Consider the following 12,902-nt stretch of genomic DNA (forward strand, 5'->3'; position numbering starts at 1 on the left):
GAAGGCTATCCCATATCTTATACCTATGTCCCAGTTACTTCTAATTTCCTCACCATTCCTACTATGACCGCTCAAACAAAGAGACTCCAAATCTGATCCTGCCGAAAATTAGCTGTATTAATGACCTTATAATCATAAACCACAAAGAAATCAGGAAAGGTGATATACAGTATTCGTTTCTCCAGCACTAACAGTTAATTAGCACATCAAATATTTGCCAGCAACTTTGCAGCTAAAAAGGGGTTAAAATAAAGAATGCAAGAGGGACTGCTGTTTGGCTGAGTTCTGATCATGGCAGTGATGATGAGTATGGCAATCAAAGACTTAATAAAGTCTTTAAGTAAAGTGTGTCACAGAGATCTCTCTGCTGATTGGTATTAGCTAACATGTGCTTCTGTGCTCTCAGGAGAAGCTGGGACACCTGCATGTCAACATGTGAAAGCTCTCTAGATGTCACCTAATATAATATGGTATGGAAGTATTGCAGTTGAGCACTACACCCCTCACCAAAAATTTGCAAATCTTCACTTCAAGTTGACTGGCATGAGCCAGGTCAAACCATAGCAGATTAGTTCGGTCTTCTCTATTTGTGATACTGTATATTTATTCTGTATCCAAAGCCATTTTTTTGGTATGAATAGAACAATAATGATTAGATGCCAGGTTTTTATTGGTGCCGTGTTCCAATTGGGGAGGTTAAAGCATTTGTAAATTCAAAATGTTTTTTTTTCTTTTAAAATAATAAACATGTCATACTTACCTTGTTCTGTGCAATGGTATTGCACAGAACAGCCCTGATCTTCCTTTGCTGTGGCGCCCCGCCGGAGCACCTGGCTCCTCCCTCAGTGTGCTACCATAGGCACCTGCTTCCTATTGTGGCACACCTGCAGGCTCACTCCTGAGCTGTGCTGCCTGTGTCTGTAGACATAGACAGCGAGGCTTGACCTCACCACCTCATCTGAGAGTGAGTTGCTGCAGATGGGCACTACAATGGATCGAGTGAGAACTTGGGTAAGTATCCTAGGACAGAGGGGGCAATACACACACTCAAACAGTTCTTTACCTTAACGCAGGGAATGCATTAAGGTAAAAAATGTTTAGGCTTTAACACCACTTTAATCCTCCTCATTTGGCCTGGTGACCATTGTCACTGGGACAAAGAGAGAGAGGGGAAATCAACCATTTTGAGTTGTCAGTAGACCAGGAACAGAGGTGAAGTTTTCCAATAGGGACAATTGTTTCTATGCAGCAAGAAGGAAAGTAAAAAAAAGTAGAAAAGCCTTTTAGGCATTTCATGCCAACTAATAACATATAGATTCTGTAGAGCAGTATTTCTTTCTGTTGATTTTATTCCTAATACACACGTATGAATACAGACTGTAACCCTTTGACATGCTAATATAACAAACAGTTGGGCTTTAAAGTGAATCTAAAGTTTTTTTTTTTTTTTTTATTTCTTTATGGCAAATTCACACATACAGTAAAATGACTGGCATTTTCCTGCATCGTAAAATGCCTGTAACTGCAGGGACACAGAAAACAATTGTTTTCTGTGCGTCCCATTCACACTGCAATGCAGCCCAGAGCAGTAATTAAATGCAGCATACTACAGAACTGTAAGGCACTGCACAGCAGAGAAGCTTGACATGAATGGAGTGTACTTCAGTACATTTCAAATAAAGTTTGTACAAAAAAAAGGGAGCTGTGTGATGCTCTGAATTGCACACCACACTGCCCCCTAGCGCAGTCGGGAATGGACAGCTGTCCGAGTGATAAGCTCTCCAGTTTGAATTCACCCTTAAACTGGCAATAGATTGATCAAATCTCAGCTGGTTCAGCAGGGTCCGGCCAAGATTCAATCCATCTATGGGGAGGCAGGTTGTACTGAAGTCGATTCATCCATTGACTTGGATACAACCAGCCTGTTGGATTTTTTACAATGCTGGTGGCTATAGCCGCTTGTCGTAATCATTGTGTTCTACCAACTGGAAAGGCTCCCTGCTGGCAGAACACAATAGCTCTATGGGATGCATTTACCCATGGGCTGCAAATCAAATCATCGATGACTTGCCTTAGATAGAATGAAGTGGCCGCAGCGGCCTGAGATCTTTTTGTCTAAGGCAGAGTGAGGTGCTGCTCAATTCCATGGTCACTTAGCCGCCCGTACGTGGGTTACATGTGAGAAGGAAGATTCACCCGTTCTGTCTGGCCTGGTGACCATAATCACTGGGGCACAAAGTTAGCATGTCATTTTCATTTTCTTTTAAAACAGAACTGCAATATTTGAACATGAAATGTCTTGCGGTCCTCTTCACTTCTCACCCAAAGAAGATTACATATTCCTACTTACTAGAAGCTGGTGGATCTTAACAGCACCAATGGGTGCTGCTGTATTCCCTAAAGCAAATTTGCCTTTTAAAATATGCCATAAGATTTATCGACACAATGTATTGTGTCATATTACTTAAAAGATGAAAGGATGCTTTCCCCTTATTATTATTTGAGCTCTGAACATTATGAAAATGGAAGCAGGTCATTTGTACTGTGGGAATATTTTAAGAGATAGATGAAGCAAAGCAAAGCTAATCCACTCACTCTTACTGTTCCTTTTAAATAATCAAAGACATATTTCAAGTACTGAAGCAGAACTGCATGACCGTAATAAAGCTTTCTCTTGTCATGCTGAAGTGACTCGTGATATTTCGTATAAAAACTTAAAACTTTGTGATTCGGCCATGATGTTCTTTATAGGCATTTCTTTCCACAGTGCGCCCTCTGCAATGTCATATGTCCTTAAAGTTAGCTTCTATATGACAACGTTCCATAATCCTCTTTCATGTGGGAGGACTAATTAATAGAATGAAGAAAAACACTCAGCGTCTGGCTGGTCATTATGTATTAGGAATTTTCTCTCAGTTTTTGATCCGGATTAAATAAAGGAGGAAAAACAGAAAGAAGATTTGAACAGGTCTCATCTACAAGACACAAAATTACTACTGACATGCCAGAACACACAAAATATAATCAAAGTTCTTATTTTTTCTATATTTGAAATGCCATGCTTTTGTTAGTGCTATGTAAAAATCTTACATACAGAGATATATGAAATATTTCAGCCTTAGGTGAACATGGATTAACAGAATATAACACATTATATGGTTATTTTTTAAATTATAGATCTATTTTTTCTCTGCACTTATTTATATTCGTAAAATATGCAATACATATTTTTAATAAAAAGTTCTCATTTTTTCTATATTTGAAATGCCATGCTTTTGTTAGTGCTATGTAAAAATCTTAGTGCTATGTAAAAATCTTACATACAGAGACATGAAATATTTCATGTCTCTGTATGTAAGATTTTTACATAGCACTAAGATTTTTACATAGCTCTAACAAAAGCATGGCATTTCAAATATAGAAAAAATGAGAACTTTTTATTAAAAATATGTATTGCATATTTTACGAATATAAATAAGTGCAGAGAAAAAATAGATCTATAATTTAAAAAATAACCATATAATGTGTTATATTCTGTTAATCCATGTTCACCTAAGGCTGAAATATTTCATATATCTCTGTATGTAAGAGATGGATTAACAGAATATAACAAATTCTGGTTATTTTTTAAATTATAGATCTATTTTTTCTCTGCACTTATTTATATTCCTAAAATATGCAATACATATTTTTAATAAAAAGTTCTCATTTTTTCTATATATGAAATGCCATGCTTTTGTTAGTGCTATGTAAAAATCTTACTTGCAGAGATATATGAAATATTTCAGCCTTAGGTGAACATGGATTAACAGAATATAACACATTATATGGTTATTTTTTGAATTATAGATCTATTTTTTCTCTGCACTTATTTATATTCCTAAAATATGCAATACATATTTTTAATAACTGGAATTTGGAACATTAATAGTGGAAATAAAATGTGTCTAATCAAAACATTTTCTCCATAAAACTATTTACAGTTTAATTTTTTGCTCTCAGAATGGAGACTATTGTAACAGTAGATGATGCAACGCATGCATTGTTTTCAATCTATATATTTACTGAATAAGAAAAAAAAAATTAAAGGAACCTGTTTTGATGGCCCAGGTGAGGCCCCCAACCAAGGCAGAAAGATACCACTGCCCAGTCCTGTAAGCAGTGCTATTACCAGGGGTGGACTGACCATTTGGAAACTCAGGCACTGCCCGAGGGCCCGGGGTCAGTAGGAGGCCCCATGAGATGCCCCTGGTACCTTTTTCATAGGCTTTTTTGAGTTTGGGCAAGGACACAGGGGCCCCATGATCCCCTGTTGCCCAGGGGCCCCATGAGTTGTCAGTCCGCCCCTGGCTATTTTTTTTTTTTTTAAGTCCGCAAACGTGCAAACTACAACGAAAAACCCATAAGTGATCACAAAAAAAGTGCAAGTGCGAACACCACACGAAAAAGTGCACTTAGGGGTGTGCTTTTGTCCTACCCCTAAAGGGGCTGGACCACTACCCTGATCCCCCGGGGCACGAAGCTCCTGACAGGGACAAGGTTCCCATTTGGTCCTCCTGGCCAAAAGGCCTGGTGGACCACCGTTTCTTGTGTCCAGCCGAAGCCAGACACCCAGTACTTGGTCAGGGGGCTCTCCCAAAGAGAAAACCCCCTAGGGATCAGGGGAGGAAGGAACCAAAAGGCCACACATCCTCCCCCTAGACTTCAGGGAAGGCCCGAGGACCCACACCCTCCATCCTGTGAAAAACACACACAAAAGCAGAAAAAAGTGACAAAACGTGGGAGTGATTAAATTAAATAGATAAAAAATAAAAAAGTGGTACCGTGCCAAATTGTGCACAGACCAGGCCCTGAGGCCTGTAGCAAAAATTGCCCTGAACTTAGCCAAAAGGCCTGGTCCTTAGGGCGCTGTGCAAAAAGAGTGTAAAAACAGTTACCTTGTGCCATCTTCACACAGTGGGGTCCCACACCCAGGTTTTACTAGTGGCACCCCTGAGGCGACTACTCAGGGGGCACTGAGTTTGCGGACTTTCTGCCTTCTCAGCCCCTGGCCAGACAAGGTAGATCCGTCCAAATCAGGAGGTACTGGGTCCTTCCGGTCTCCTCGGGGGAATTACTCCCAGGACCCCAGCTTAACTCGTGGCGCTCCCCGGTTTCTGTCCCCCCGGTACTAGCCGTCCAGACCCCCATCATACCAGTGAGGGTACTATACAACAGCCATCCCCGCAAAGCTAGAATGGCCGGGAGCACCCCCACTGGACACTGATAAGAACAGATACTACACTTGATCTTAGCCAAAAGGCCGAGAAGCCAGTCCGCCCCTGGCTATTACTGAAGTTGACATTTAACTATCAGTCAAGCTGTATGCTTTACCACAGAAATAGCACTGGTGGCCTCCAATACTGCCTGGGAGGTTCACTTATGGCATGTAAGAGCCATTGTAAAAGAATGATTCCTTTATAACGGTCTTTTACCTTTATTGATACAGTTGTACTCTTTCTGTTTAATGTAAAATGATTAGGCTCTGTTTGTTGAGTATTTCATTAGACTGTGACCTAGAACCCCATGGCACTGAATTGGCTGGTATTCTCCTGCCTAACTATACCTTTATTGGCACAGCTTATATTAATAAACATAACTAGAATGCAATCTACAGTCCTCGCTGTGTTACACTCATACCCAATGCTTTCTGCTCATTTATTTTCCTTTGTGTTGCAATACTGTAAGCTCAGCAGTCTTCACTGCCTAGCACATACTAAGAGTTTGGTCACAAAAAAACAAGAACTATTGAACGGATCATCTTACATAATAAAAGAAAGCCGAAGCACTATAATCCCTTTTATGGGTTCCTTTTGTATTTCTCCATAAATTTAAAGGATCCAGTATTCCTTGTTGCTCTCCCATCCATCTGCAGTTAAATTTAGTATTTTGAAGGATGCCAAAGCCATTGCTCCAATAATAAAAATCTAATGAAATTAAAGTTAACAAAATTATCCTCGCTGCCTTGATCTGGGTAAAACATTCACCTCAACGCTACACTGTCATCAAGTTAAAGAGTCATGATTGCAATTTACTGCCTCCAATTAATCTGGTATAGTTAAAACAATGCATCTGGAACAGATAAAATCCAGTGCATAATTACAGGGAGCGAAAGACCATGATTGGAAGTTAGCAAGCAGGAGTTAAGGAACGTTGTGTTCATTTTTGCTGGCACAAGCACGTGTGTGGGTCACGATTAAGTATGTATTTTGTCAGACATATTATACTCTAATCTTAAAGATTTATACTGTTGGGCTGCTTGTTTCTAGAGAAATTTAAAAGCTCATTTTACTGCCGCTACTACAGGGAAATAAATAAATGTTTTCAATTTAGAAAAAAAATTCTAGAGCTCTAGACAGTTTTTTAAAAGTGGCAAATAGTTGGAATAACTATTATCATTAGGGGTGTAACTACAGATCATGGGACCCCATAGCAAAATTTTGATGGGGCCCTACTGTCATTGATCTTAAAGTGTCAGTATAGCTCACATTTCTATTTAGCCGTAATCAGTTTATTTTTTTTGTTGTCTGTGTCCAATTGGGGAGATTTCGCTTAACTCCCTGAAACCTCCAGAAACACGAGAGGAAGTTAGAGGAAATCTCCAAAAGTGAATAATATTTCACTCCTATCCACTTTATCCAAAACTGAAAAAGAGAAACACTTTAACATAAAGTAATTCTAAGATTTTTATAGCCTGAGAAAGAGGGGTTCATTTCAGTGCTGGTGGGGATGACCAACAGCTCCAAGGGCTATGAATATACACTATTAACCACTTCCCGTCCGGCCTATGGTAAAATGATGGCTGGGCAAGCCTCTCGTTCCTCCGGGAGGGCGTCATATAACATCCTTCCTGGATTGCGCCTGGCATGTACCCGCAGGGCCGCGCTGTGGCGGGATCTGTCACTGGCTGTGTACCTTGGACATGACCAATGACAGATCTCTGTACCGGCCCCGTTGCCAGTACCAATCACAGCAGGTCACATGACAGTTGTAAACAGTGGATGGCTTCTTTTCATGCCATCCATTGCACACAAGTGTGTCTAGCTGTGAATGGTCACAGTGATCACATGCACAGGCTGGGCCAATCACAGCCCATCTGTGTCATGTGATTAGCCGTGGCCAATCACAGCTAATCACAACAAAAAAACTTGAATGAATCGATTTCATTCAGTTAAATGCTTCTTATAGCAAAGAAATTATTTGCTATAACGAATCAAATTGTGTAAAAAAAAAATAAAATACTGATCATTTCCCTAATGTTGTACAATGTTACTACTGTAACATCATACTACTTTGGTCATAGTGTAATATGAAAAAAAAATCTTAAAAAAGTGAAAAAAATGTAATACAAAACAAAAAAATAATAAAAAAAAAATTGAAAAAAAATTATGAATTTTTTTTTCCGTACTGTCACCAGTCAGTGTCCTTGATCACCGCCACACCAGTTATATGATGACACTGTACTGCACTGGTGACAGTATGTAAAAAAAAAATTGTGAAAATAATTTTTTAAATTTCTTAATTTTCCGAAAAATTAGGACAAAAAAATTACAACTTCAAATTAAAAAAACTTGCCATGCCTCTTATGAAATACGTCGGACTGTAAAAAGGAGTAATTTGGGGGAAATCTTTTCTATTCTGACATTTTTGGGCCTTAAGAAATTAGATTGGCTGTCAGTACTTCAGAATTGATAAATTTCACCAAAGAAATGTAGCAGAATACAAAACATCTTGGCCTAAATTTATGAAGAACAATTATTTATTTGCAAACTTTCGGTCTTTTTTGTTAATTTAGCAGAAAATAAGAAACCCCAGTGGTGATTAAATACCACCAAAAGAAAGCTCTAGTTGTGTGAACAAAATTATAAAAATTTTGTTTGGGAACAGTGTTGCATGACCGTGCAATTGTCATTTAAAGTGTGAGAGTGCTGAAACATGAAAATTGGCCTGGGCAGGAAGGGGGTAAAAGTGGCCGATATGGAAGTGGTTAAGACAATTAAACAAATACTCCTTACTGCACAGACTGTAGTGAGGAATCTGTGACTAGTGAATACTTTTCAATAGTTCCCTCATGTACATCTGACAACAGCTCTTCTTGATTGCAAATGTCACAGGGGATACAGGGTCATTTTCAACAACTTTAATAATGCAGTACTGGATTTGTGCAATCTTCACATAAACACAGATTTTCTATTTGCAAATTGCCTGAACAGCCCCACTAATGAGGCCTCTTCCCACCCCCAGGCACTAAAAGAGCCATAGGGGCTGCTATGGCTATTGTTATGTCAATGATTGTGATTTTTATTATTGCTTGTGACCCCTCCACAGAAATTTCCCTTCCTTTCCTTTGTGGCTTGGTAATGCAATAAAAGTACTTTGGCAAAGGGGTCAGCGTCTCTGTTTCAGTTTTGCAGTGCTGTTTGTGTCCACATTGGACAGATTTCCCTAATTTCCTGTGTAGAGTCTGGGACAGGAAGAAAGGGGAAATTTTACGAACCAGGACTCAATAATAAAAAAAACTGACAGAAATTCTAAGCCTTTCCCACTCTAATTAAAGCTTTTAAAAAGTTTCACTTGGTTTTTGGTAAAACCATGTTTTTCATAATTAAACAAAACCTTTTCTATTATACAGATATTTACAAAATCATTAATTCAGTTAGGGTTCAGTTAGAATTAAGCCTAAAGCCAGGTGTTATTTTCTACAAAGGTATTAAAAAAACACAGATTAAAGCAATATTTGCTGTTCAAATGTCTAAACATTCTCACAGCCATCACGAATAACCCTTGTAATGTGTCCAATATGTTTATTTCCTATGATCATTAACTCGATCAACTGGCCATAATGCTATACTTTCCTGATTGAGGCATTTCAGGTAAGTACCGTATTTTTCGCTCCATAAGATGCACCTGACCATAAGACGCACCTAGATTTTAGAGGCGGAAAACAAGAAAAAAATATTTTGAATCAATGGACTGCAGACATAGTACAGGAGATGACCAGAGACTGCAGACTTACTACAGGAGATGACCAGAGACTGCAGACATGGTACAGGAGATGACCAGAGACTGCAGACTTACTACAGGAGATGACCAGAGACTGCAGACATGGTACAGGAGATGACCAGAGACTGCGGACACGGTACAGGAGATACCAGAGACTGCAGACATAGTACAGGAGATGACCAGAGACTGCGGACACGGTACAGGAGATACCAGAGACTGCAGACATAGTACAGGAGATGACCAGAGACTGCAGACATGGTACAGGAGATGACCAGAGACTGCGGACATACTACAGGAGATGACCAGAGCCTGCGGACACAGTACAGGAGATGACCAGAGACTGCAGACACAGTACAGGGGATGACCAGAGACTGTGGACACAGTACAGGAGATGACCAGAGACTGCGGACACAGTACAGGGGATGACCAGAGACTGCGGACACAGTACAGGAGATGACCAGAGACTGCAGACATAGTACAGGAGATGACCAGAGACTGCAGACATGGTACAGGAGATGACCAGAGCCTGCGGACACAGTACAGGAGATGACCAGAGACTGCGGACACAGTACAGGAGATGACCAGAGACTGCGGACATAGTACAGGAGATGACCAGAGACTGCGGACACAGTAGAGGAGATGATCAGAGACTGTGGACATAGTATAGGACAGGGGTTAAAATTTCGAGTCCAGACCTACTAGCGGGTCACAAAACTTACTCTCCACCAGTTGCCCCACCCAACCTTGCCCAGGTCCACCCCCAACCCCACCCCCAGCCCGTATCCAAAGCCCACCCCCAGCCCGCCCCAACCACGCCCCCTTAAAACTTATTTAATTACATTTTTCTTTAGAATAAGTCCAAAATATAAAACTGTATACAGTAATGTATATCCCAGCTCCCCTGTACCCCATTATAGTGATATGACATGTATACAGTAATGTATATCCCAGCTCCCCTGTACTCCATTATAGTGATATGACATGTATACAGTAATGTATATCCCAGCTCCCCTGTACCCCATTATAGTGATATGACATGTATACAGCAATGTATATCCCAGCTCCCCTGTACTCCATTATAGTGATATGACATGTATACAGTAATGTATATCCCAGCTCCCCTGTACTCCATTATAGTGATATGACATGTATACAGCAATGTATATCCCAGCTCTCCTGTACTCCATTATAGTGATATGACATGTATACAGTAATGTATATCCCAGCTCCCCTGTACTCCATTATAGTGATATGACATGTATACAGTAATGTATATCCCCCCCTCCCCTGTACTCCATTATAGTGATATGACATGTATACAGTAATGTATATCCCAGCTCTCCTGTACTCCATTATAGTGATATGACATGTATACAGTAATGTATATCCCAGCTCCCCTGTACTCCATTATAGTAATATGACATGTATACAGTAATGTATATCCCAGCTCCCCTGTACCCCATTATAGTGATATGACATGTATACAGTAATGTATATCCCAGCTCCCCTGCACCCCATTATAGTGATATGACATGTATACAGCAATGTATATCCCAGCTCCCCTGTACTCCATTATAGTGATATGACATGTATACAGTAATGTATATCCCAGCTCCCCTGTACTCCATTATAGTGATATGACATGTATACAGCAATGTATATCCCAGCTCTCCTGTACTCCATTATAGTGATATGACATGTATACAGTAATGTATATCCCAGCTCTCCTGTACTCCATTATAGTGATATGACATGTATACAGCAATGTATATCCCAGCTCCCCTGTACTCCATTATAGTGATATGACATGTATACAGTAATGTATATCCCAGCTCCCCTGTACTCCATTATAGTGATATGACATGTATACAGTAATGTATATCCCCCCTCCCCTGTACTCCATTATAGTGATATGACATGTATACAGTAATGTATATCCCAGCTCTCCTGTACTCCATTATAGTGATATGACATGTATACAGTAATGTATATCCCAGCTCCCCTGTACTCCATTATAGTGATATGACATGTATACAGTAATGTATATCCCAGCTCCCCTGTACTCCATTATAGTGATATGACATGTATACAGTAATGTATATCCCAGCTCCCCTGTACTCCATTATAGTGATATGACATGTATACAGTATGTATATCCCAGCTCCCCTGTACTCCATTATAGTGATATGACATGTATACAGTAATGTATATCCCAGCTCCCCTGTACTCTATTATAGTGATATGACATGTATACAGTAATGTATATCCCAGCTCCCCTGTACTCCATTATAGTGATATGACATGTATACAGTATGTGTATCCCAGCTCCCCTGTACTCCAATTATAGTAATATGACATGTATACAGTATGCATATCCCAGCTCCCCTGTACTCCATTATAGTGATATGACATGTATACAGTAATGTATATCCCAGCTCCCCTGTACTCCATTATAGTGATATGACATGTATACAGTAATGTATATCCCAGCTCCCCTGTACTCCATTATAGTGATATGACATGTATACAGTATGTATATCCCAGCTCCCCTGTACTCCATTATAGTGATATGACATGTATACAGTATTTATATCCCAGCTCCCCTGTACTCCATTATAGTGATATGACATGTATACAGTATGTATATCCCCCTCCCCTGTACTCCATTATAGTGATATGACATGTATACAGTAATGTATATCCCAGCTCTCCTGTACTCCATTATAGTAATATGACATGTATACAGTAATGTATATCCCAGCTCCCCTGTACTCCATTATAGTGATATGGCATGTATACAGTATGTATATCCCAGCTCTCCTGTACTCCATTATAGTGATATGACATGTATACAGTAATGTATATCCCAGCTCCCCTGTACTCCATTATAGTGATATGACATGTATACAGTATGTATATCCCAGCTCCCCTGTACTCCATTATAGTGATATGACATGTATACAGTATGTATATCCCCCTCCCCTGTACTCCATTATAGTGATATGACATGTATACAGTAATGTATATCCCAGCTCTCCTGTACTCCATTATAGTGATATGACATGTATACAGTATGTATATCCCAGCTCCCCTGTACTCCATTATAGTGATATGACATGTATACAGTAATGTATATCCCAGCTCCCTGTACTCCATTATAGTGATATGACATGTATACAGTAATGTATATCCCAGCTCCCCTGTACTCCATTATAGTGATATGACATGTATACAGTATGTATATCCCAGCTCCCCTGTACTCCATTATAGTGATATGACATGTACACAGTAATGTATATCCCAGCTCCCCTGTACTCCATTATAGTGATATGACATGTATACAGTAATGTATATCCCAGCTCCCTGTACTCCATTATAGTGATATGACATGTATACAGTATGTATATCCCAGCTCCCCTGTACTCCATTATAGTGATATGACATGTATACAGTAATGTATATTCCAGCTCCCCTGTACCCCATTATAGTGATATGACATGTATACAGTAATGTATATCCCAGCTCCCCTGTACTCCATTATAGTGATATGACATGTATACAGTAATGTATATCCCAGCTCCCCTGTACTCCATTATAGTGATATGACATGTATACAGTATGTATATCCCCCTCCCCTGTACTCCATTAGTGATATGACATGTACACAGTAATGTATATCCCAGCTCCCCTGTACTCCATTATAGTGATATGACATGTATACAGTAATCATTACTGTATACATGTCATATCACTATAATGGAGTACAGGGGAGCTGGGATATACATTACGTGACAGGTGGCCATTCACAAAGTGTAGCGCTTCTCGCGCATGCACAGTGGGCACCCGGCTGTGAATCCGTA

General features: G+C 39.8%; 1 protein-coding gene and 1 pseudogene across 1 annotated transcript in view; both read right to left on the bottom strand.

The window, feature by feature from the left end:
• The window catches only part of NDNF (neuron derived neurotrophic factor), a 57,047-nt gene that overhangs the window by 10,692 nt on the left and 33,453 nt on the right, over positions 1-12,902 (bottom strand). The window lies entirely within an intron of this gene.
• On the bottom strand, positions 5,172-5,314 carry LOC149456898 (U2 spliceosomal RNA; annotated as a pseudogene).

Source organism: Staurois parvus, unplaced genomic scaffold (assembly GCF_062004578.1).
Source record: "Staurois parvus isolate SC_StPar_1 unplaced genomic scaffold, SC_StPar_1.0 ptg000344l, whole genome shotgun sequence".
Taxonomy (NCBI): domain Eukaryota; kingdom Metazoa; phylum Chordata; class Amphibia; order Anura; family Ranidae; genus Staurois; species Staurois parvus.